The following is a 25,378-nucleotide window of genomic DNA, read 5'->3' as shown; positions in this document are numbered from 1 at the left end:
TCAAAGAACCGTCTCCAGTAGGGTGGCACAGCACATTAAAAAACCAAAGGGAGGGAATTCCCTGGCGGTCCAGTGGTTAGGACTTGGTACTTTCACTTCGGTGGCCCGAGTTCAATCCCTAGTCAGGGAAGTAATAACCTGCAAGCCACGTGGCGTGGCCAAAAAAGAAAGAAAAGACCAAGGGGAATTTACTCCAGGAGTACAGGGATGGTTCAATATTAAGAAACTTCTTTTTTTTTATTTGGCTGTACTGCACGGCTCACAGGATCTTAGTTCCCTGACCAGGGACTGAACCCAGGCCACGGCCATGAAAGCCCAGAATCTTAACCACTAGTCCACCAGGGAACTCGCAGAAACTTCTTAATATAGTATAACATAATGATAGATCCCAGGAAATCCATAAATGTTGAATAAGCATTTGACAAAATTTGACAAAAAACACACTTTCCTGATAAAAAATCCCGAAGTAGGAATCAATGGGTAATTCCTTAATAAGATAAAATATATAAATCTCAGTCAAAAGCCAGCATTTTGCTTAACTAGAAAACACCAAACACCAGACGCATTCCCACTAAAGTCAGACATAACACACATGTGCACACTATCACTGTACAGGAGGTACTAGCCAGTGCAATTAGATAAGTTAAAGAAATGAGAGATAAAATAATTGGATGAAGGAATATAATGTACAGCACGGTGACTATAGTTAACCATACTGCATTGTATATTTGAAAGTTACTAAAGGAGCAAATCTTAAAAGTTCTCATTTTAAGAAAAAAATTATAACTACTTGTGGTGACGAATGTTAACCAAACTTATTGTGGTAATCATTTCACACATATACATACAATGGAATCATTATTTTGTACACCCAAAACTAATACAATGTTATATGTCAATTATATCTCAATTAAAAAAACAAAAAGTAAAGAATTGCATAGGAGGAATTGGAATTGGAAACATATTTCTATTTATAGATGAAATGATTATAAGCTTAGAACAGCTAAAAGAATCAATTAAGAAACTACTACAGGGGCTTCCCTGGTGGCGCAGTGGTTGAGAGTCTGCCTGCCGGTGTGGGAGACGCGGGTTCGAACCCTGGTCTGGGAGGATCCCACATGCCGTGGAGCAACTGGGCCCATGAGCCACAACTACTGAGCCTGCGCGTCTGGAGCCTGTGCTCCGCAACAAGAGAGGCCGCGACAGTGAGAGGCCCGCGCACCGTGATGAAGAGTGGCCCCCGCTTGCCACAACTGGAGAAAGCCCTTGCACAGAAACGAAGACCCAACACAGCCAAAAATAAAAATTAAAAAAAAAAAAAAAAGAAACTACTACAAACAATAGCCAGTTAGAAAAGACTCCATAAAAAACATAAAATATCTAGGAATAAACCTATCAAAAAATGTGCAAGATCCATACCAAAACACTGCAAACAATACTAAAGGACACAGAAGATTTAAACAAATGGAAAGACATACCATGTTCCTGGATAGGAACATCCAACATCATCAATATGTCCATTCTCTGAAGTTAATGTATAAATTTGAAGCAATCCCAATACATTTCATGAAAGAGAATATTTAAATAACCAACAAATACATATTTTGAAGTGCTTAACCTCATTAGTCATTACAGAAGTGAAAATTAAAACCACAATTAATTACCACTACACACACACCAGAGTAAGTAAAATCCAAATGACCAACAAATCCAATTGTTGCAGGAACTAGGAATAACTGGAATTCTCAGATACCACTGGAAGGAGGGTAAATGGTTACATATCTATTTGGAACACAGTTTGGCAGTATTTTCTGAAGTTGAACATATGCATATCCCATGTATAAGTTCTCTCGTAAGTAAATATCCAACAGAAATGTATATATAGGGGCACCAAAAGCCATGTGTTACAATGTTCTTGGCAGCATTATTCATGATAGCCAAAAACTGGGAACAACTTAATTGTCCATCAGCAGGAGGACAGACTTAAAAAACCTCACAAATATAATGTTGAGCAAAAGAAGCCAAATACAAAAGAATCCATTTATATAAAGTTTTTAAAAAAATCAAAACTAATCTATGACATAAGAAATGAGGATGATAATTACCTTTTGGAAGAGGGCGATGTAGTAATAACTGCTTGGGGACCGGAGGGGGGCTTCTCCATGCTGGCACTGCTCCAGTTCCAGATCTGGGTAATCGTTCACCTTACTATACGATGATTCATCCAGCCGTATACTTACAATTTGTTCCCTTTCCTGTATGTGTGTTATACTTCAGTTTTTATTAAAGCAATTCCAGTAAAAACACCAACACGTGTGTGTGTAATTATATACCAGATTTCAAAGTTCAAATAGAAAAACAAATAAGCAAGAGTAGCCTGAAAGAGATCTAAAAATAAGGGGCAGCCCTTCAATACACCAAAAGATATTTTTAAATATTGTAAACCATAGCAAGCAAAACCGTGAACATGAATAGACAGAGAAACCAATGGAAAAGAGTAGCAAGTTCTGAAACAGACCCACATATGTATGAGAAAAAAAGCTTATGACAAACAGCTTATGATAAAAGTAGCTTTTCAATTCAGCAGAGAAAAGATAGCCATCTGAAAAAAAAAAAAAAAGTTGGATCTGTACCTTACAGCACACCTCAGGATAAATTCCAAATGGATCAAAATTTGGATGTAAAATAACAGAAGAAAATAAATAACACGTTATCTTGAAGCGGGGCAGACCTTTGTACCTATGATTCAACATTCAGAAGCCGTAAAAGAAATGACTGATAAATTTGACAGCAAAAAATAAAAACACATGCAAACAAAACCAACCAACCATCAACAAAATAAAAGAGAAACACTAAGTTAGACATGACTTTTATCAAAGGCAAAAGGCCAACCTTCCCTAGTAGATAATCAGTTCCTAGAAATAAAGAAAAAGGCAACCACACAATTTTTTTTTTAAGATTTTTTTTTGATGTGGACCATTTCCAAAGTCTTTATTGAATTTGTTACAATATTGCCTCTGTTTTACGTTTTGGTTCTTTGGCCTCCAGGCATGTGGGATCTTAGCTCCCGGACCAGGGATAGAACCCGCACCCCCTGCATTGGAAGGCGAAGTCTTAACCACTGGACTGCCAGGGAAGTCCCTACAATCCAATTTTTAAAATAAGCAGAATACTAATAGTAAGAGAGTCATAGAAAAAGAGATAGAAATGGCCCGTAAACACATATTCTAAGTTTAAAACTTTCATTACAAATTTAAATGAAGACTCAATTGAGGAGGACTTCCCTTGTGGCGCAGTGGTTAAGAATCCGCCTGCCAATGCAGGGGACACAGGTTCAATCCCTGGTCCGGGAAGATCCCACATGCCGCGGAGCAACTAAGCTCATGCGCCACAACTACTGAAGCCCACGCGCCTAGAGCCCATGCTCCACAACGAGAGAAGCCACCGCAATGAGAAGCCCGCGCACCGCAACAAAGAGTAGCCCCCGCTCTTCACAACAAGAGAAAGCCCGCGTGCAACAACGAAGACCCAACGCAGCCAAAAATAAAATAAATAGATAAATATTAAAAAAAAAAAAAAGACTCAATTGAGTCACTGTTTTTCACCTATCAGATTGGTAAAAATCCAATGATGTGACAATTTAACGAGCTGACAAAGAGGTGAGAAAACAGTAACTTCTCAACCAAAGCTGGTGGAGGTGCAAATTGGTACTAACTTAAGGAGGGCAAGTTGTCAATATCTCTTGAAATTACAAATGCAGATACCTAGCAATCTCATTTCTGGGAATTTATCCTGCACATATAATAAGCACTGGCAAAATGCCACCTATACAAGCAATGTCTGTGATAACAGAATGGAAACAACTGCTATCACACAATAGAACTGCATAATATATTCAGTGAAACAAGCAAGGCACAGAACAGCACCGTGTATTCTAGTTTGTAACGTGTCGGCAGAGGTGACAAAGCATTAAATATATGTGATATATGCTATTATATATAGTTAATATATGTTATATAGAACACATATATATATACATATTTGTATATGCTTGTATTTGTATAAAGAGATGCTGTATTAGAATAATTCACACTAAAGTGTGAGAGAGTGGCAGCTCAGAACCTCTTAGAGATGGTGCATCCGTAAAAGAAGATGCTTGTTAACCAAAATAAATGTGTAATTTGATGGACTTTTTGTCAGGATGATAAAGTGAATTGGAAAAATGCATATACTGCAAGTTCAGAGATTTTGGGGGTCATGAGGGTAGCCATATATCAGGAGATTCCACAGCTTTGCCAAGGATCAGCTTTAATTAGGTTAAATCCAATAAACTAAGAACAGTTACCTGGGGGGGGGACTTCCCTGGTGGTCCAGTGGGTAAGACTCTGCGCTCCCTATGCAGGGGGCCTGGGTTCGATCCCTGGTCGGGGACCTAGATCCTGTATGTGTGCCGCAACTAAGAAGGCTGCATGCTACAACAAAAGATCCCTCATGGTGCAATGAAGATCCCATGTGGCGCGATGAAGATCCTGCGTGCCGCAACTAAGACTCGGCGCAGCCAAAATAAATAAATTAAATTAATTAATTAAAAAAAACAAAAACAGTTACCTGAGGGAGGAAGGTACGGGGTGGTTATGGAACAAGAGTGAAAGAAAAACTTTGACTATAGTCCTTTATTATATGATGTTTAAACCATGTGAACATATTATCTAATCACAACAAGAGACTGTAAAAGAAGAGCTGCAGTTCATGAGCTCCTAAGCCTTGATCAAGACCCACAAAATCTATCCCAGCTCATGTTTCAAGAGCCTCTGTCATTTATCAACAGGTAATCTTAAATATTTACGAGGAGTTTTATTACCCTGTAACAGCTGACTTTGCCAGAAACATCTTATGTCAATAATGCTATACAAGACATTGTGAGATAGAACGATCTTGGGCAACTCACTTAACCTCCCTTAAACTTCAGTTTTCTCTTTGGCAAAGCAAGATAAAGACAAAAGAACATCCCAGAATTGCTGTGGAGTGCATTGTGAGCGTTTCCAGAACCGCAAAGCAGCACTGAACAAGTTCTGTATACAACAGCTGCTCTACAGCCAACCCTCTGCTAGAATAAATGTTACTTGACTGAGGGTGCTTCTCAAAGGTCAGTGTGCTTAAGAATCACCTGGAGAGGCTGTTAAAACACAGGCTTTTAGGGCCGACCCTCAGAGATGTGATTCAGTAGGTCTGGAGCTCAGGAACTTACATTTCTAACAAGCTTGGGTGATACTGATGCAGCTGGTTTAAGGACTACATTTGAGTGGTCTTGTCCAGAGCAGGGCTCCTCAAACTGTGATATGTATACAAATGGCTTGGGAATCTTGTTAAAATACAGATTCATAAGGTCTGGGGTGGGACACAGGACTCTGAATTTCTAACAAGCTCCCAGGTGTTGTAGATGCTCCTGGTCTGCAGACTACACTTTGAGGACCAAGGTTCTGGAATATCCAGCTCCATTTGTTTAGATGAGGAAGTTGTGCCAGGGAAAAAGTAAATGACTTGCCCAAGGCCACTTGGACGGTAAGGTGAAACACTGTCCAGGTGAAACCCCGTCCAGGGAGGCGGCCACTCCTCAGGAGTGCCTTCCCTGCCGTGCCCAGACCTATATCACAAACCTGCCTGAGCCAGCAAGTGATGCCAGCCCTTTAGAAAATGGTGTGGAAATTTACTAAATCATACACAGTCCTCTGTGCTTCTGAGAAATCAGTCACTTACCGGGGAGCTTAGCTCAAATCACCAGTCTGTTCTTTACAAAAATGCACTTTTGGCCAAATTATTTCTTTAGCTGAGTCACTTTCCCCTTCAGTGACTCGCACCTTTGACAGGCACAGCTGTTAAAACGTGAGGAAGACACTGGCACTTCTCAACGTATCTGATTGTGGGGAGAAGAGGGTGAGGAGAAGCAGAAATGGGAGTGGGGAAGCTGATCCTTGGGAAAGCTGAGCAATTTTCTGATATATGGCTCCCTCACGCCCTCAAAACCCTACAGAATTGCACTGTATGCATTCTTCCAACTCACTTTACCACCCTGACAAAAAGTCCATCGAATTACAGATTTATTGGGGTTAACAAGCATCTTCTTTTCAGGATGCATTGTCTCTGAGCTGCCAATCTTTCACACTTTAGTGTGAACTACTCTAATACAGGAGGAAGGGGGTGGAATTCTGAACATAAAGTCTCTGGAGCAATTCATGCAGAGGGGGTCTTACCTGAGATGAAGCTTCATCTGGGAGCACAGCTGCTGGTAAACCACAGCTGCGACATTGGCTCTGCACCACATTCACCAGCAGGCCTCACCCCATACCCCTGATGCCTTCTGGCTGTTGAGTAGTTCCTGGGCCTGGCCCTGCCACTAACCTGTTGCATGATTGAGTAAATCACACAGTTTTAGGGACTTTCAGAGTTGGAAGTTTCTAAACCTAGAACCTCAGTTTCTAATCCAAAAAACACATGGTCTCTAATGGCCTGTCTAAGCTTGGTTTCCCCAGAAGCAGAGCCTGAGATGGGGTTCGCTTTTATATGAGTTATTGAGGGAGAGCTCGCCGGAGAAAACTTTCAGGTGAAGGAGTGAGGGGAGAGGATAGGGAAGGGCAGGTCTTGGGGATGCTAAAGCATTTTTAAATAACACCAGAGGACTTCCCTGGTGGCGCAGTGGTTAAGAATCCGCCTGCCAATGCAGGGGACACAGGTTCGAGCCCTGGTCGTGGAAGATCTCACATGCCGCGGAACAACTAAGCCTGTGTGCCACAACTAGTGAGCCTGCGCTCTAGAGCCCGCAAGCCACAACTACTGAAAGCCCGCGCGCCACAACTATTGAAGCCCGCATGCCTAGAGCCCGTGTTCCGCAACAAGAGAAGCCACCACAAAGAGAAGCCTGTGCACCACAACGAAGAGTAGCCCCCGCTCACCGCAGCTAGAGAAGGCCCACGCACAGCAACGAAGACCCAACGCAACCAAAAATAAATAAATAAATTTATTAAAAATAAATAACTAAATAAATAACACCAGAGTCCTCCCACCCTAGGGCAAGGCGGCTGGGTTTTCATACCCCTGACTAGTCAGTGGCCTCCCCTGCCCCAGGGGGTGTGACCCCACCAAGTAACTCTGGCAAGGTGGCTTAGAGAATGACATGGGGTCTGCTGTTCGTGACAGCCCGGAAATAGGTACAACAGTGGCTAAAGGGGATCTGGTGGGCACCAATACTTCCTTCCAGTTCTGAGAGTCCCTCAAATATGTTTCCAAACAAGAGGCCCCACAAATCACAAAAGACAGAAGGGGAGAAAAGAATACAAGCATATTTTTCATTTTCAGAAGCATCCTGGAATCTGCACTTAGAATAAGTCCTCACTGCTCCCCCTGACTTCCCCACACACTGCAAGGTGACCCCTCCCCCAACTCCACCCACTGTCCAAGCAGACACTGACCTCCAGCTACACATCAAACCGACTCCTCCTTAAGGACTATGTCTGTTCTCTCTGCCCAGAACGTCCCACCCCAGATTTCTGCCCAGCTGCTTCCTTGTCAACTCAAACATCACCTGCATAGAGCGGCTTCTCTGACCTGCCCAGGTCATTCCCTGTCACACTCCCTGGGGCACTTCTGCATTTATCTTGGCTGTGTTCACTTGTATGTTATCTTGTAAGAATGGCCTCCAGAGCCTTGTTCTGACCTCATCACTGTGTCCCCAGAGCCTATGCACACAGAAGACAATAACATCTGATGAACAACATCTGAGTGAATGAGTAGGGCATTTGGGCCAGATGCTGAAATGCCAATAGAGAAGGAGAACTAGGTCAGCTAAACACTCAGCCCAAGAAGCTGGAGGAAAAACCCCGCCCAAGGCCAGGATGGGGAAGGACAGAATACACCAAGAGCTTCCTTGGCTACTTGATTCCCTTCTCCTCTCTCAGCTCCCTCTCTCAACTACCCTTCAACGTAGGACCAGAGTTAGCATCAACCCTGGGGAGATCCTTCACCTTTTAGAAAGGCACAAACCCCTCAAAACGACCAAGGGCATCTGGATTCCAATTCTAGCTCTAGCTCTGAGCCTCCCCTTCCCCGCTGGTACCTGGGTGGGGCGCAAGGATCATGCCAGCCTGGCAGGGTTGCTGAGAGCACCGGCCCGTGGCACAGCGGCGCCGCAAACGCACATCACCGCACACTTAAACCAGGGCAGGGTGCATTCCTGCCCCTGGCTGCTTCTGTGGCTCCTCCAGCTCCAGAAGAGTCTCCACCGCAGCCGCACCGGCTCTGGGCACCTGAGATGCCCCACATGTTACCCAGCATCTCCCACATGCCAGGCACTGTGCCAGGCGCTTGCTCATCTGTCCGGTGACACCGAATTATCATCGGTACCCACACCTCTTGGTACCATTATCTCCATTTTACAAGTAAGGAGACTAAGGCTGAGAGATTCAGCCACTGGCGGAAAGACATGGCTAGCAAGTGGGGGGCATCAGCTTCGAACATAGTCCATCGGCCACTTTTATCTGGTTTATTTAAGTGGTTTGGCACCATGGGTTCACTGAAGAGAGCAGTCCTGGAAGGAAGGATCATTACCTTCATTGCACAGAGAAGGGAACTGCCGGCGCGCGTGTGGCCTGGTGGGCAGTCTCCGCTGCACTCAGGAACCCTTCGTGGGGCGCGCAGACTGGCCGCAGCTTGCGGCCTCCTGGGTCAGTGCGTGTGCTCTGGCTGCCCAGCCACCACCAGCTCCGTTTCGCAGATGCAGAGAACGAGGCTCCAGGAGATGCAAGGGCTGAGCGTTGAGACCCTGCAAGAGAGCCTGAGAGCAGGGACCGCCTCACCCCGCAAGCACACAGGCTGTGGCGAGCTGCCGCTGGGTCCCAGGTTGGCCCCTGGCTCAGCTGGAGCGGCTCACCTGAGGCGGCAGACGCAGGCAGCTGTGTCTGGCGGTACGTGCTGTCCCCGCCCTTGCCCTCTGTCCCCTCCCTCCTTCTTCCTGGATGACTAGGCACTAAACCCAGTTTCCTTGGAGGACAGTGCCCGGGATGCTCTGGAGGAACCTGGATGCCCACGTCCTACTCTAATTTCACATGCAGTACCAAGAATGAAAGGTTAGTTTCACATTTGAAAATCGAGCATTGTGAATTCCCCATGTTAGCAAACTAAAAAAGAAAAACCTATGATCACCTCAGCAGATGTAGTAGATTTTGTCCCTTTGACAAAATCCAACATCCACTGTCAAGGAAACTCTCAGCAAATTATGAATAGAAGGGAATTTCCTCAACCTGAAAAAGGGCATCTATGAGAAACTTACATGGTGAACGACCGAATGTTCTCCCCCTAAAATTAGGAACAAGATGAGCTAATAAACGAGCTCAGCAAGGTTGCAGGACACAAGATCAACATATAAAAATCTACTGAATTTCTCGGGCTTCCCTGGTGGCACCGTGGTTAAGAATCCGCCTACCAATGCAGGGGACGCGGGTTCGAGGCCTGGTCCGGGAAGATCCCACATGCCGCGGAGCAAATAACCCGGTGCGCCACAACGACTGAGTCTGCGCTCTAGAGCCCGCACGTCACAACTACTGAGTCTGCGCTCTAGAGCCCACGAGCCACAGCTACGGAAGCCCGGAAGCCCGCGCACCTAGAGCCCATGTTCCGCAACAGGAGAAGCCACCGCAATGGAAGCTGGCGCACTGCAAGGATCAGTAGCCCCAGCTCCCCGCAACTAGAGAAAGCCCACGTGCAGCAACGAAGACCCAACGTAGCCATAAATAAATAAATAAATAAATGTTCTTTAAGAAAAAAAAGTTCTGGAAATAGGGATAATGGTTACACAACATTGTAAATGTGCTTAACATCACTGAATTGTACACTTAAAAATGTTTAAAATGGTATGTTATGTATATTTTACCACAGTAAAAAAAAAGAGGAGGGTTCTCTGCTTTCCTCAGCCTAAGGGGTGTCTGGAACAGCCCTCCTCCCAGAGGCCCGACAGCCTTCCCCTCTCACAGGACAAGACTCTCATGATCCTTTGCTCCATGGAGCCAGGATCACCAGGGGGTCAGGCTCTCACCCCTGCAGCCCACCCCTTCCGCCACCCGATGACTGACCGGCCTCAATCCCTTTGCTCCTGCTGTTCCCTGAGCAGAATGCCCTCACCCCCTTCCCCTGCCAGCCTAATTCTCCCTCCTCCCCACCTCCCCTCCCCCACACCCATACCCTCCCAGACTCTCTCACATGCTGCCCCTGACCCACATAAGGTGGCCAGTCCTCTGATTGCTCCAGCTGACCCCTCTCCAAGGGGACTGTCCCTCTTCCCCCCATGCCCCCTCCCCACCCTCTTCCTTTGACCTGATCACAGTGTCCTGAGCATCTATTCATTGTCTCAGCTCTGGCTGGGAGGTCCTCAGAGTCTCGGACTTCTCCTAATTCTGTCTCCTGACTTTTCAATTCTGGTTTAGGGACAGCATAGCCGATCAACTGCCAGGACTCGGGCTGCGCCAGTCCCTTCTTTACCAATTCAGGAATGTCCCTAGTGGAGAACAATGGAGAAAATAGAAATCTCGGTGAACAGAGCAGCTTTGTTTCTCATTTTTTGGCTCACAGAGGATGGACTGTGGGGACTTGGGCAGGCTCAGCACGGTGCCGAGAAGCCTGGCTTTGGCTTCTCCCTACTGATTTGGGACCTAGTAGAGCAAATCGGCTCGTTTCTCTAGGCCTCACTTTACCCACCTGAAAAATGGAGCTTGAGAAACTCCTTTTCGAGCTGAGTTGAGAGGGAGGAGTGGTGGAGGGGAAATGGGGATGTTTGCAGAGGTCCCCACTGTGGGGAGCGTCTTGGTCACACAAGGCCCAACTTCCCGCAAATGTTTGGCCTCACACTTGTTGAGGTTGGGTTCAAGCCCTGCTCTAACAAGGCTGCTGGCAGGGACACAGGCCCTGGCACACGGGCTCTGTTCTGGCTCATCATCAAACTTGCTCTGTTACACCTTCCAAGAGCAATGGGGCCTGTGTTTTATAACAGCTACTGCAATTGTAATTAAACATGCATTAGTAGTTTCGCATCCATCCCCCCCTATCCCCACCAGAACATAAGCCCCACTGAATTCCTAGCTTAGTGCCTATCATGAGGCGAATTCAATCACCGTGTTAACTAATTAATGCAGGGAGGCCCGCAGTGGGGGCCTGGTCTGTCTTTTCTAACATGCATATATTGCAGCTAAAGGGGAATCAGACGCAGCCCCCTGTCCCCAAGCCACTTGGAACGGGGAGGTCTGGGGCCAGGGGAGAGTCGCCAGCCTCCCCTCTCATCACACACACCAGCCTGACCCAGGACCCTCCCTGGTTCCACCACGACCCCTACTCTTGCCCATGCCACCTGTATGAGAAAGTGAAACTTGTTAAATGAGTCAAAGTCTGTTCTACATGCGCTTGTGACCCGAGCCTCTCCCGTGTGCCAGGGGTTGGCACACAAAGACAAAAAGCTACAAGCCTAGCCTGGAGCAGCTGACACTGATGGGGAGGCCTGGTCACAGAGCAGGTGGGTGAGAGAGAGGGAGGCACAGAGAGGACGGGAGGCTGGGAAGGGGCGGGCCTTCAAAACCTTTCTAACACATGATGAGAAGTCACTCAAGGTCCCTCACAAGGGGACCCAGCCTGAGTAAGGAGGGTTCCTCAAGAACTTCTGGAAATGTCTGTTACCAGAGTCGGTGGCCCATAGACTGGGAGTCGGGTCCATCTCTCCTCAACAGGGAGCACGCGGTGGGCAGCCTCGGGTTCTACCAGCAGCCCTCCATTCTCCTCCTACCCTCCCCCCACCTTTCCCACAGTGGGCCTCAAACCCAAAGACAGGAGTGAACCTAGGAAGAGACAAGGAGGAATCCAGCCTTCAGAGCGAGCATGGCCCTTGATTTCAGACTGCTGGCGTCCAAAACTGTAGGAGATAAAATGTCAGGTGCACGTAACATGCCCCAACTTTACCTCACGTGTCCGGCTTTACATCAGTTGCCAACACCTGTCCTTCCACACCTTTCTCCTTGCTCACACCAACACATGAGCGCATATATACATAGGAAGGAGGTATGCTTGTTTGTATGAATAAAATGGAATCGCCAGATCCATATAACTTGTTTTCTCCCCCACTTCACAGTGGGCATATCTGCAAGTCAGTATTCTAATTTTTTTATCCTGCGGATACAAACACACAATCAGTTATCCTACTCCATAAACAGGATCAGAGCAGAGAGGCTGAAGGTTGAGTATTGTAGATATTTTCAGTTGCACCAAAATCTCTCTTTTTTTCCTTCTTCTCTTCCTTCACCTGCAGCCCTGATGGGAAGCCTTCACCACCTTCTTCATGCTCATGTATCTATACAGAAATACACCGAATACAAGTGTGGGGTTTGGGGTCAAGTTTGGCTTTATTTGGAGTTTCTTTGCAAAAAGGGGATCATAATAGTACCTGTCTCTATTTCTTACTTTTCTCACTCAATAGTAAAATTCTTCAGGAAAATCCCTCCAAATCTTTTTTTGTTTTTGTTTTTTTGGCTGTGCCACGTGTCTCTTTCAGGATCTTAGTTCCCCGACCTGGGCCCCTGGCAGTGAAAACACTGAGTCCTAACCACTGGATCACCAGGGAATTCCCCCTCCAAACCTTTTAATGGCTGCATAATATTCCCTGACTGAGGGACTTTTACTTTGTTTCCAGTTCTGGTGGTGGTGGTGGTGTGGTGTTTGTTTGTTTGACAGTAAACATCCAGGGACATTTATTTATTTATTTATTTTTCTTTGCAGCAAAGAGAGGGTTTATTTGCAAGGCAGCCCAGTGAGGAATCAGGAGAACAAACCTCAAGTCCACGAAGGCAAGGGGCTTGGGGTATTGATGGGATAACAAATAACAAAGCAGGGCAGTTTGAGGCACAGGAGAGCGTGGGGAAAGGTGATTGGAGAAAGGTGCATGGTTCTGCGCAGGCCTAAGCTCTGCATGTTCAAGAGGTCACTGAGGGGACACTGCACATGCCCAGCTGGAGGGTGGGTGGTCCTAGCCAGTCCTTAACCAACTCAGCTTGATCTAGACGCAGCTGACTCCAAGTTCCTAGAAAACAACTCGGGCAAACATCTTATAGGCTACATGCCTCTTGGAGGACCTGCAAATCTTAAAATAACCTTGATTAGTGAAGGCAGGTGAAGTGGATTTAACCATGGTTTCAGGGTCTTTACAGAGGTAAGTTAAAATGAGGTGGTAAGGGTGAGCCCTAACCCAGTATGACTAATATCTTTCTGAAAAGGAGAAATTGGACACAGAGGCAGATGCAGAGGAAAGACTTTATGAAGAGAAATGGGAAAAAGAAGAACAACTACAAGCCAAGGAGAGAGGCCTGGAACAGACCCAGCCCTTAGAAGATGCCAACCCTGCCAACACCTTGATTTTGTTTGTTTTTGCTGTTTTTTAATTTTTATTGGAGTGTAGTTGACTTACAGTGTTGTGTTAGTTTCAGATGTACAGAAAAGTGAATCAGTTATACATATATATATCCATTCTTTTTCAGATTCTTTTCCCATATAGGCTATTACAGAATATTGAGTAGAGTTCCCTGTGCTATGCAGTAGGTTCTTATTAGTTATCTATTTTATATATAGTAGTGTGTATATGTTAATCCCAATCTCCTAATTTATCACTTCCCCCCACATTTCCCCTTTGGTAACCATAAGATTGATTCTCTTGCTTTCTTTCCTGATCTTGCTGCTGACTCCCTCATGGTGGCTGGCTTCCTCGTGCATTTCTAATTTGGACTGTTTGTTCAAGTTTGACAGGCATCCTGTGGGCAGCCTGACCAGGCTGGGTTGAAGGTTTTGCTTTTGCTTCTTCCAGGTGTTCCAAGGAGTACCAGGTAGGAGTAGTTTTTTGGGTTTTTTTGTTTTTGTTTTTTGTGTGTGTGTTTTTTAAATTGTGGTAAAATATACATAACATAAAATTTACTGTCTCAGCCATTTTTAAGTATACAGTTCAGGAGTGCTAAATATTTTCATGTTGTTGTACAGTCAGTCTCCAGGACTCTTCATGTTACAAAATGGAAACTCTATATTCATTAAACAACTCCCTATATACCTCTCCCCTCAGGTCCTGGCAACCATTCTACTTTCTTTCTCTATGAATTTTCCAGCCAGGAGTAGCTTTTATGATCACTTCCTGGCCTGGAGACTCTAGAATCACATGAGCAGTGTAAATTTGATCCCAAATCCAAAAGAGGGCAGATGTGTGATTATACATTTCTCAGAGGAGGTCTTCCCCTTCTCAAACCAGACCCAGGCCAAGTTAGAAAATCTTCCTTCTCTGCCTCTTCCAGAGGTTGAATTTTTTCTGGCCTAACTTCACTTAAAAGAAGCTTAAACCCTTAAGAGTCTCAGCTGTATGTGGGGGTCTCATTTCTACCTCCCTGCTTCATGTGGGCTCAAAACTTTGGCTCTAGTCCCTATGGCTATTCAAATCTACTTCCCTGGATATCCAGACCAGTGAAGGGCCCTCAGGGAAGGCAAAGCAGCCTCACTCCCTCCCAACTTCCTTTACTGTCTTGCCCAGGGCTATCCTTATTCCCATGCAGCTCAGCTATGCATAAAAAAATGCTGATTGTTTTATATCCTAAGTTTCTGGATGTTTTTGTAGAGTTTCCCCGAAAAACTATCAAACCTTCCATTCTGTTGAAAAGGAACCTCACTTACATTTCTTTTTCTTTGTACTGGTTTTTAGCCATAACCGGAATTTTGCCTTATTTTTCCAATGAAACTAGAGCTCTGGTGTTCAGCCGGCACAGCCCCCAGTGGACACACAGGAGGTGCTCAGTGAAAACTAGTAGAGTGACGGAAAAAGAGCCAGAGCTCCCAGTCACGGCTGGGGATGGCCACGGAGGTGGTGCTGCCTCTGCTTCAGGGATGTTTGGGGCCCATACAATCTGGGTTGACAATGTAGGCAGTGTCCATGAGAAGCTGGGGCTACCTGAGCTTGAATAAAAGGACTAAAGGAACAATGACGATCGTCATCATCATCATCATAATAGCTAATGTTAATCACTTTACGTCATTTAATCCCCCCCCCCCACAACACACACATCAGTACCAGAATTAGAAATTCTAGCCCTCATTTTATTTATTCATTTTTAATTTTTATTTTTATTTTTTTGGCCGTGCCACGTGGCTTTCAGGATCTTAGTTCCCTGACCTGCCCCCTCGGCAGTGAAAGCACGGAGTCCTAACCACTGGACCACCAGGGAATTCCCTCACCCTCATTTTAAAGATGAGGAAAGCAAAGCTCAGAAAGGTCTACAAGTTGCCAAAAATCACACAGCTAGCAAATGGGACAGCAAGCATTAAATCTAAATATGTCTGACCCCAAAGCCCTTGCTGATAGCTCTACATTAGAGGGCAGTCTGAAGGCAAAAGAGACCACATTCCCCCACCCAGCAGCTTTATGCAGCTGGAAGAGCCTGACTGTGAGGCCAAGGAAGGCCCAGCATATGGGATGAAGCCCAAAAGAATATGGAGCTGGAGGGGTAACCTGAGCACCCTGCAACTTCAGAGACAGGACCCAGAGGTTGCCTCTGTGAATCAGCCTCTGAAGTAGCATATGCACAGAGGACAGGAATATGGAAGGAATAGCTGAATCAATTCAGAATGATTCAGGAAGCTTCTGGGCCCAATAGGGTACCCTCCCGTCCTTTTCTAGCATTCCCCACTTCTCCCAGCATCCCTCATCTCCCCCAGCATCCTCCACTTTTCCCAGCATCCTCTCCTCACCCTGTGTCCCTTCATCTTTCCCAGAATTCCCTCATTTCTCCCAAATGCTTTTTCCCAGGTCCAATCCAGAAACAGCTATCAGCAGATTCTCTCATCAACCAGTAACGCCTTATTTCATCAAGTCTAATGCACAATGGATTGTAAAATGCACCAATATTTTACATGACACTGAGAAAGAGGAGGAAAAACCTATCAGTTAAATTGTGATTTGCCATTGATCCTGATTTCAGAGATGTTAAAATGTGGGGAGTGAGGGAAAGGTGTGAATCAGTGGAATATGGTAACACTAAGAGCCCTATTGTGCACTTGGTGCCTTGTCTGAGAGTTACAGAATGTTTCCATATACAGTGTCTTGCTATTAATGGCTAGTAAGCAGGCAGTATGCCCAGAACCATCTTAGACTCTCAGGCATTCAGTTTTCTGCCCTTATGGAAATCACAGGCTAGTTGGCGGTCTTGGAGGCAGGCTGAGAGAACATATACAGAATGGTTCAAGGCTAGTCTTTATGGACGATAAATTTAATAAGTGTTTGAAGCAGGGATGGATCAAAGTTGGCCAAAGTGATCAAAGTAGGCTTCACGGCAAGGAGAAGGAGACTTAAACTAGAGGATGAAGGATGGAAAATGGGGACAAGAGAAGACACTGAGGAGGGAGAAGCGGGGAGAAAGTGAACAAAGCGTGGAGATGAGGCCCACATGGCAAATGCTCGGGACAGCAGAGAAGGTCCTTTGTCTTGGAGCCAAGAAGCGGCATTAGGGTGTCATGGGAGTCTACTTTGGTCAGGCAGGCCAACACAGGACTACAGAAGGCCTTGAAAGCCAAGCAGCTCTTGAGTGTCAGGCAGCAGGGAGCCAGTACAGGTTGTGAGCAGGGGAATGACCTGGTGAACACACTCACTCAGGGAACACTGATGGGCAAGATGAGCTGGAGGCCGGAGCTGGAGGCCAGGACAACAACCATTCCTCCAAGCCCTGCAGTGAAGGAAGGTGACCTCTAAAGAGTCTCTATTGGATGTTCATGTGCCTGGCAGGGCCTGGGGGACAGTCCTTCCAGGCGGTTTGAGCCATGCCTAGATGGAAAGGAGTCCTAGACCCTTTACAGAATTGTCCCTTCAGGGCCGGAGCCACCCAGGCATTTGCCTGGTATATTCCCAGGAGGTACAGCTATATGAAGAATCATTCTCTACTCAGTAAAATTGGTAACACCTAACAGATGCAGGGGCTCAAGAGCACATTGCTTACATTTGTACAGAGTGTAAATCACCATATAAGTAAATCCATTCTGCCTCTAGGAATTAAAGAGATGTATTTGGTAAGAGACACATATGTCTGAGACACGCTCATTGATAAAATACTCCAATCTTTCTGGATTGGTCCTACCCGGCAATTTGTAACAAGAACCATAAAACTAGTTAAACCCTGTGAGGGGGTAACTCCACTTTAAGAGGTAGACGCCTAGGAAATAATCAGAAATGGCCCAAAGCAGTGCCACTTGGGAAGGTGGGAGCCAGAGAACCACCCAAGAACCTAAGAGAGAGGAAAAGGCTCAGCTCAGCCAGGAGGGTCAACATCAGGCACCGCCTGAGCTGCCTGAGTGAGGCACTTACAAACGTGTCAAGCTGGGGAGAAGTACCCCAACTGTGTGTGCTGCCACCCTGGGTGCTGGGACCCTCTGGAGGCAATGCAGTGTTATTTGGCTTCAGAGCTCCGGCTTCCTCATCTATAACATGGGAACGAAATTTGCAGTTACTGGCCCTCAGCCTGGGTCAGTGGTGAACTATTATTACTACATGTATGACACATACAGATAAGAACAGCTCCACCCTCATTGCAAATGGACACAAATAATTTTAGCTGGGCTGGGGGATGGGTAGAGGGTGCCATATATGTGGCTGCAGGGCTTGGCTCCAGTGTCTGAGGCAGACGTGGGAAATGGGATGCCAGAGAGCCTAGTGCCATGTCTAAGAGTGTCACCTCCAGCCTGGGAGGGAGACCCAGGCGGGAAAGCCAACTTGGCCCACATCTGCCACTCAGACATCTTGATCCCAGCAGCTGACTGCCTCTCCCTGGCTCTTCATCATAACCTCTCATGACCACAGTTCCCTCTGCACCTCTGGGGACACCCTGATCACTCCCCCGGCAGGGTTACTCACAGTATAGATAAATCCCTTTCCTCCTGAGGTCGGCCAGACAAGGTTAGACTCGACCCCAGAAGAATGCGTCTAAGAAGAAACCGAGAGGAAACAAAACTAAGGAATTAAAATGCAGCCATCTGGGAATAGGAGGGCTTCCAAGTCATTAATCTGATATGAATCTGGCTCCAGACCGGGCTGGCAGCCTCCTTTAGCTGCCTCCTCACTTCTTTCTCATCTCCACCCATTTGCCTTAGCAAGAAGCCCTCCCTTCAAGAACCTGCTTCTTCTGGCCTTGAGCAGCCTTGCCCCTAGCTCTTGGCAGGACCAGCCTCTCTGCTTGAGCTCTTGGAGAATTTGGTTGGCCCCAGAGAGTCCTCCTTCAATCCTGAGCCCTTCCCACAGGGATAATACCTGCCGGGCAGAGTTCTTGTGAGGACTGGAGATCTAGTTGGTGATGCCAACTGCAACAAATGTAAGCTCCATGAGAGCAGGACTTCCTTTTGTTCTCTGCCCCATCTCCTGTGCCTGGCCCATCGTAAATGCTCATGGATGTTTGTCAAATGAATAATAAATATAAATACGAGCTTGAGTATGTATGTCAATCTCTAGAAGGACCCACAGAACCTAGTATCAGTGATTGTATTTGGACAGATGAAAACAGAGTCCTAAGGAATGGGATACAGAGAGGAAGCTACTTTTCACTGTAAACCAATCGTATCTTTTGATTTTTTCTTTTTTTTCCAGCTGCATCGTGCGTCACGTGGGATCTTAGTTCCCTGACCAGGGATCAAATCCATGCCCCCTGCAGTGGAAGCATGGAATCTTAACCACTGGACCTCCAGAGAAGTCCCTGATTTTTTTTTTTTTTACTGTGCACATATATTATCTACTTGAAATTAAAAACACACCACTGGGCTTCCCCGGTGGCGCAGTGGTTGGGAATCTGCCTGCCAATGCAGGGGACACGGGTTCGTGCCCTGGTCAGGGAGGATCCCACATGCCGCAGAGCAACTAAGCCCGTGCGCCACAACTACTGAGCCTGCGCTCTAGAGCCCGCAAGCCACAACTACTGAGCCCACGTGCTGCAACTACTGAAGTCCATGCACCTAGAGCCCGTGCTCCACAACAATAGAAGCTGCCGCAATGAGAATCCCATGCACTGCAATGAAGAGTAGCCCCCGCTCGCCACAACTAGAGAAAGCCCGCGTGCAGCAATGAAGACCCAACACAACCAAAAAATTAAATAAAATAAATAAATAAAAACACAACACCATTTACATTAGCACCCCCAAAATGAAATACTTTGATATAAACCTAACAAAATATGCTGAAGATCTACATGATCAAAACTATAAAGCTGTGATGAAAAAAATCAAGGAAGACCTAAATAAATCAAGAGATAGTCCATGTTCATGGATAGGAAGACTCAATATTGTTAAGATGTTTGTCCTCCCCAACTTGAGCTATAGATTCAATGTCATCTCAATCAAAATCCCAGCAAGTTATTTTGTGGATATCTACAAACTGATTCTAAAGTTTATATGGAGAGGTAAAAGACCCAGAATGGCCAACACAATATTGAAGAACAAATTTGGAGGACACACACGACCTGACTTCAAGACTTATATAAAGCTACAGTAAACAAGACAGTGTGGTACTGGCAAAAGAATAGACAAATAGATCCATGGAACAGAATAGAGAGCCCAGAAGTAGACCCACATAAATATAAGTAACTAGTCTTTGACAAAGGAGCAAAGACAATTCAATGGAGAAAGGATAGTCCTTTCAACAAATGGTACTGGAACGAGTGGACATCCACATACCAAAAAAAAAAAAAGAACCTAGGCACAGACCTTATACCTTTTACAAAAATTAATTCAAAATGGATATTAGACCTAAATGTAAAATGCAAAAGAATAAAACTTCTAGAATATAACATAGGAGAAAATCCAGGTGACCTTGGGTTTGGTAATGAGTTATTATATACATTAAAAGCACGATCCATAAAAGGAAACATTAGTAAGTTAGACTTTATTCAAATTTAAAACTTCTGCTCTGCAAAAGACACAGCTAAGAAAATGAAGAGAAAATATTTACGAAAGACCTGATAAAGGACTTGTATCCAAAATATACAAAAAACTCTTCAAACTCAACAAGAAAAAACAAAAGAACCCAATTAAAAAGTGGACAACAAATCTGAACAGACACCTCACCAAAAAGATATATGGATGGCAAATAAGCATATGAAAAGATGCTCAACAACATATGTCACTAGGGAATTACATCTAAAACAACAATGAGATAGCACTATACACCTATTACTTTGTGGCTAAAATCCAAGAAACTTACACTACTAAATGCTGACAAGAAGTAGAGCAACAGGAGTGCTCATTGATTGTTGGTGGAAATGCAAAATGGTACAGCCACTTTGGAAGACAGTTTGGTGGTTTCTTACAAGTTAAACATAGCCTTACCATATGATCCAGTGGTAATGCTCTTTTTACCCAACTGAGTTGAAGAGTTATGTCCACATAAAAACCTGCACACATATGTTTATAGCAGCTTTACTAATAAGCACCAAAAGCCGGAAGCAACCAAAATATCCCTTAATAAGTGAATAAACTATCGTACATCCATACAATGGGACATTATTAGGCACTGAAAATAAATGAGCTATCGAGCCACAAAAAGATATGAAGGAACTGGAAATGCATATTTTTAAGTATAAGAAACCAATCTGGAAAGGCTACATACTGTGTGATTCCAACTGTATGACATTTTGGAAAAGGCTAAACTACAGAGATGGCAGAAAGATTGGTGGTTGTCAGAGGATGCAGGGAGAGAGGGATGAATAGGTGTAGCACAGAGGATTTGTAGGGCAGTGAAACTATTCTGACATTGTCACAATTTCATTATACATTTGTCAAAAATCCATAAATGTACAACACCAAGAGTGAACCCTAATGTAGACTATGAACTTTAATAATGTTTTAATATACTAATAATAATGTATTAATATTGATTCATCAATTGTAACAAACTTACCACACTAATAATACATGTTAATAACAAGGGGCACTGTGTGACTGGGGTAGGGTGGCCATATGGAGCTCTTTATACTTTCTCCTCACTCTTTCTGTAAATCTATTGATAAACTGTCCTAAAAAAAACCCCACTAATTACTTTTTAAAAGCTTAAAAATTATAAAATAAAAATTATTCAGTCAATGTTATGGGCTTTGCCAGCAGACAGCCCAGGGTTTAAGTCCCAGATTCTGAACCAGCCTCAGCTTCCTCCTCTGGGGTTAACAGTCACGCCGTATAGGCTTACAGGTTCCAGAACTCCGTTGCTGCAGCCTGACAGTCAAAAATTATGTTGCCTATGTGATTTCCACGGACAGGGAGAAGAGTGGTCTTCTCTTGACTGGGAGGGGAACCAGGGCAAGTAGGACCAGGAGGCACCCTCTGCAGAGATGTCATCCAAGAAAGGTTTCCCAGCTGCAGGAAGATGCTGGAAAGCACCTGGCCCCAGCCCAGCCTCTGCTGGGCCAGCTGGTCTGCTGGCTCTGTGCAGAACCGCTTCACTGGGGCCTGGGACAGACCGTCCAAAGAGACAAGCAGGAGGGCTACATAGCCTGAGACCCAGTGCAGTGGAGGTGGGAAGGGGCCTGCAGAGCAAGGGGGGCCAGAAGGATCACCACCCTGCTCTGGTGTACCCCTTCCACTATGGGACCGTGGGAAGCCCCTAATCACCTTCTTCATCCACAAAATAGCACTACCCAGGCCCACTCCCAGGGTGGCGGTGAGGGTACCAGGAGGGAGGAGGAGAGCAATCTTAAATGTACGACTTCTCCACCAAGCAGCAAGTGGCACTAATATTACTGCTATCGGATCAGCTACCAATGCAAAGCCTCCAAGGCAGCAATGGGGAGAGAGAAAGATCTGAGCTTCTGAACACGTGACTTAACCTCTCCAAGCCTCAGTTGCCTCATCTGTAATATGGGAAAATTGCAGTTCTTCACCTCCTGGGCTCTGTGTGAATTTGGTGAGATAGTGCCCGCACAGAGCTTAGCACCCTACCTGGCATGGAGATGTCTTTAAACGGTAGCTCCCTGCATCTTCATAAGGTGTGAATGGCATCCCCACTAACTGGGTCATTCTGGCTCAATCGCCGTCCCTGCCAGGGCTTCCTCTGTAATTCCAAAGACAGAGGAGGCCACCGTATTGCCACCATTAGGGATAGCATTTATTGACTTGCGGGTGCTAGCCTGGGAACTTGGACAAATTGAATCATGTGGACAAGGTCTTGGCACCCAGAGAGCTGGGCTGGAAAAAACACAGTTGCAAAAAAGGCAGAATGAACTCAACAGCTATGGGAAAGACTTGGAGCCCTGAAGAGAGTTGTCAAGGAGGGTCCTGTTTAACAGAAGGAGAAGGGGGACATTGAGTGACAAGGAGCCTGGCTCCCAGTAAGGCCAGTGTTGTCTGCACAGTGTTATCCTTGAACCCTGGAGACCCCAGCAGGTGGGGTCTGGCTCCGCAGAGAAACCAGCCAGAGTGAGGCAGGCAGCAAGGACTCACAGGGGGAGGTGGCAGCTGCTAAATCCCTACCTGTGAGAGTGTCAGGACCCAGGAACTATCGGCCAGGGGCAGGGTGGCAGGGAGTAGTCAGCTTGCGGAGGCAGATTTGGAGACTTCCACCCAACAGCGAGGGCTAGCACCAGACCTCCTGGTTTCAAATTCCAGCTCACTGCCTACTGGCTGACCTTGGGCAGGAGATTTAACCCCTGGGCCTCAGTTCCCAGGAGTAAAATGGGGATGACTGTAGCAACCACCATACAGGGTTGTGGTGAGGATCTGAGATCAAGCCGGTTTAGCATTTAACAGTGTGTACCCAGAATAAATGGCAGCAACTATTATTACTGTTGTTTAGGGGAAGGCTGGCAGCAAGCCTTCTCACCTGCCTGCCCCCTCCCTCTTACTTGGGTCCCACCTTTACACAGGCCTGTTACATATAACTTTGCCTGGACTGGATCACATTAGAGAGGCGCAGAGCCTAGGAAACCCTCTGACTCCACCCCTACTCCATGCAGGAGTCTCCTCTACAGCTTGCCCAGCCTCTCCTCACATGCCTCCTCTAACGGGGAGCTCACCACTCCATGAGGCAGCCTGTTCCACATTCGGACAGCTCTGGTCACAAGTCCTCTAGGTGGAGCTAAAATCTCCTCCCTGCAAACTGCCCCTTAGTGGAAGTGATTTTTTGCCAGGGACTTTCCGATGTCTGGAATCTACCCATCCCACAAATGCTAGGAACCCTCTGAGCAGGGCCTGTCATTCCTCCAGAAGTCTCCCCTGAACCCCATCCTGAGCATCTCATGCAGAATGGCGCAACTGTTCCCCACAGGGATACACAAATCTCCTCCAATGCCTGGGTCCCTGAGGCAAAAAAAGTCTTGGATGTTCCCAGATCTGACATTAATAATAGTTCACATTCACTTGCCTCACTCAACTCTTACAAAACCCCTGTGAGGCATATACTACTTTTTCCTCCAAGTTTTAAAATTGTAGTGATATACATATAACATAAAATCTTAACCATTTCTAAGTGTACATGTCAGTGGTATTAAGTACATTTACATTGTTGTGCAACCATCACCACCATCTATCTCCAGAAATATTTTCATCTTGTGAAACTGAAACTCTAAATCCATTGAACAATAACTCCCCCATTCCCTCCTCCCCCCGGCTCCCGGCAACCACCATTCTACTTTCCATTTCTACAATCTGACTACTCTTAGGTACCGTACATAAGTGGGATCATACAGAATTTGTCTTTCTGTGTCTGGCTTATTTCGCCTAGCATAAAGTCCTCAAGATTCATCCATGTCGTAGCATGCATCGAATTTCCTTCCTGTTTAAGTCTGGATAATATTCCAGAGTGTGTGTGTGTGTGTGTATACATACACATATACATATTGTTTATCCATTCATCTGTCACTGGACACTTTAGTTGCTTCTACCCTTCTGTCTATTGCAAATAATGCTGCTACAAACATGGGTGTACTAATATCTCTTTGAGACCCCACTTTTAATTCTTTTGGGTGTACACCCAGAAGTGGGACCACTGGGTCATACGGTAGTTCTAGTTTTAATTATTTTAGGAATTGCCAAACTGTTTTCCACAGTATCATGGAAATGGATTGTACCATTTTACAATCCCACCAACAGTGCACAAGAGTTCCAATTTCTCAATATCCCAGCCAATGCTTGTTATTTTGTTCTGTTTCTACGTAGTAGCCATCCTAATAGGTGTGAGAGGGTACAGGGAGATCCTATGCTTACTCCTATTTTACAGCTGAGGAAAGTGAGACTGGAGAGGTGCCCTGACTTGCCCAAGGTCTCACAGGCAGCATGTGGCAGAGCTTGGACTCAAGCTCAGGCTGTCTAAGCCTGTCCAGTGCTCTCAACAGCTCCCATCCCGGCAAATCCCTGCAGTCCAACTGATCAGTGACCACCCTGGAGCCTCCAACATCCTCTGAGCTCCATCCAGGGAGCCCTGGCCAGGGAGGAGGTGGTGACCTTGGACATACCCCCACCCTGCCCCAGAGTGCTAAACTAACCCCAGCCCCTGGATCGTTTCAGCAAAGGCCTTACCCTGCATGGCCCACAGAGATGACAGCCTGGAGGTGTCCTCTAGTTGGTCCCTGCTCTCAGGGCAGGAGCGGGGAAGGGGCCGGGGGCTCGCTCCACAGCTGCCTGATGGGCTGGTGGCTGCTTGGATTATCTTGCACGAGAGCAGGGACAGCCCTGGCAGCGCAGGGCAGCCCGCAGACTCTTGAATCCGGTGGGACCGGGGCTCGGCAGAGGCTGGAGCGCAGGGTAGGGCCTCTCGGGAGACGAGGCGGGGCACATGAGGTGACAGCAACCTATGCAGGGTCGGGTGTGTCCTCTGCACTGCCTCATCACGCCTGAGTGACCGTGGGAAGCTAGGAGTCCTCCCTGCACCTCAGTTTCTTCATCTGTAAAACGGGGGAGACTAAGTCAAACCTAGCAGGGAGCTGTGGACATTAAATGAGCACCAGACACACACTGCCTGGCTGAAGAGTGGGCACCGACAGTGCTGGCCACCCCTGCCTCCTCCCAGGCCCATGTGATCTTCCACTTACCCCACACTTGTCCCACCTCTATCCCACACTGCTCCGCCCCTCACCATTGGTGGGCTGGCAGAGACTTGAGATTAAGTGTCCAGTCCCCCAGGTGACTCTGAGGACTAATACATTTGAATGTGTTAGTTCTGGTCTGATTCCTAGAAAGACAAATAAACACCATAACAGTAATTCCTTCAGGTAAACAAAGACATGGTGACAACGATGTTTGCGAATGCATTATTTATAACAGTGATAACTTGGTAGCACCTGAACTTCTTCCATAGGAACTAGCTGAA

General features: G+C 46.2%; 1 protein-coding gene across 3 annotated transcripts in view; it reads right to left on the bottom strand.

The window, feature by feature from the left end:
• IL34 (interleukin 34) overlaps nucleotides 1–25,378 on the bottom strand; it is a 69,893-nt gene that overhangs the window by 31,203 nt on the left and 13,312 nt on the right. Inside the window, exon 1 of one of the 3 annotated variants that reach the window (XM_068529003.1) lies at nucleotides 2,106–2,244. The exons of the other annotated variants lie outside the window; for them this stretch is intronic. The gene's annotated coding sequence lies outside the window, so the exon portion shown is untranslated. Of the gene's footprint in view, nucleotides 1–2,105; nucleotides 2,245–25,378 lie in introns of those variants that run through there. 3 annotated transcript variants of the gene reach the window in all.

The sequence above is a fragment of the Eschrichtius robustus genome, chromosome 19 (assembly GCF_028021215.1).
Source record: "Eschrichtius robustus isolate mEscRob2 chromosome 19, mEscRob2.pri, whole genome shotgun sequence".
Lineage (NCBI taxonomy): Eukaryota > Metazoa > Chordata > Mammalia > Artiodactyla > Eschrichtiidae > Eschrichtius > Eschrichtius robustus.
The sequence above is the reverse complement of the archived record's forward strand: the minus strand, read 5'-3'. Positions and strand labels throughout refer to the sequence as shown.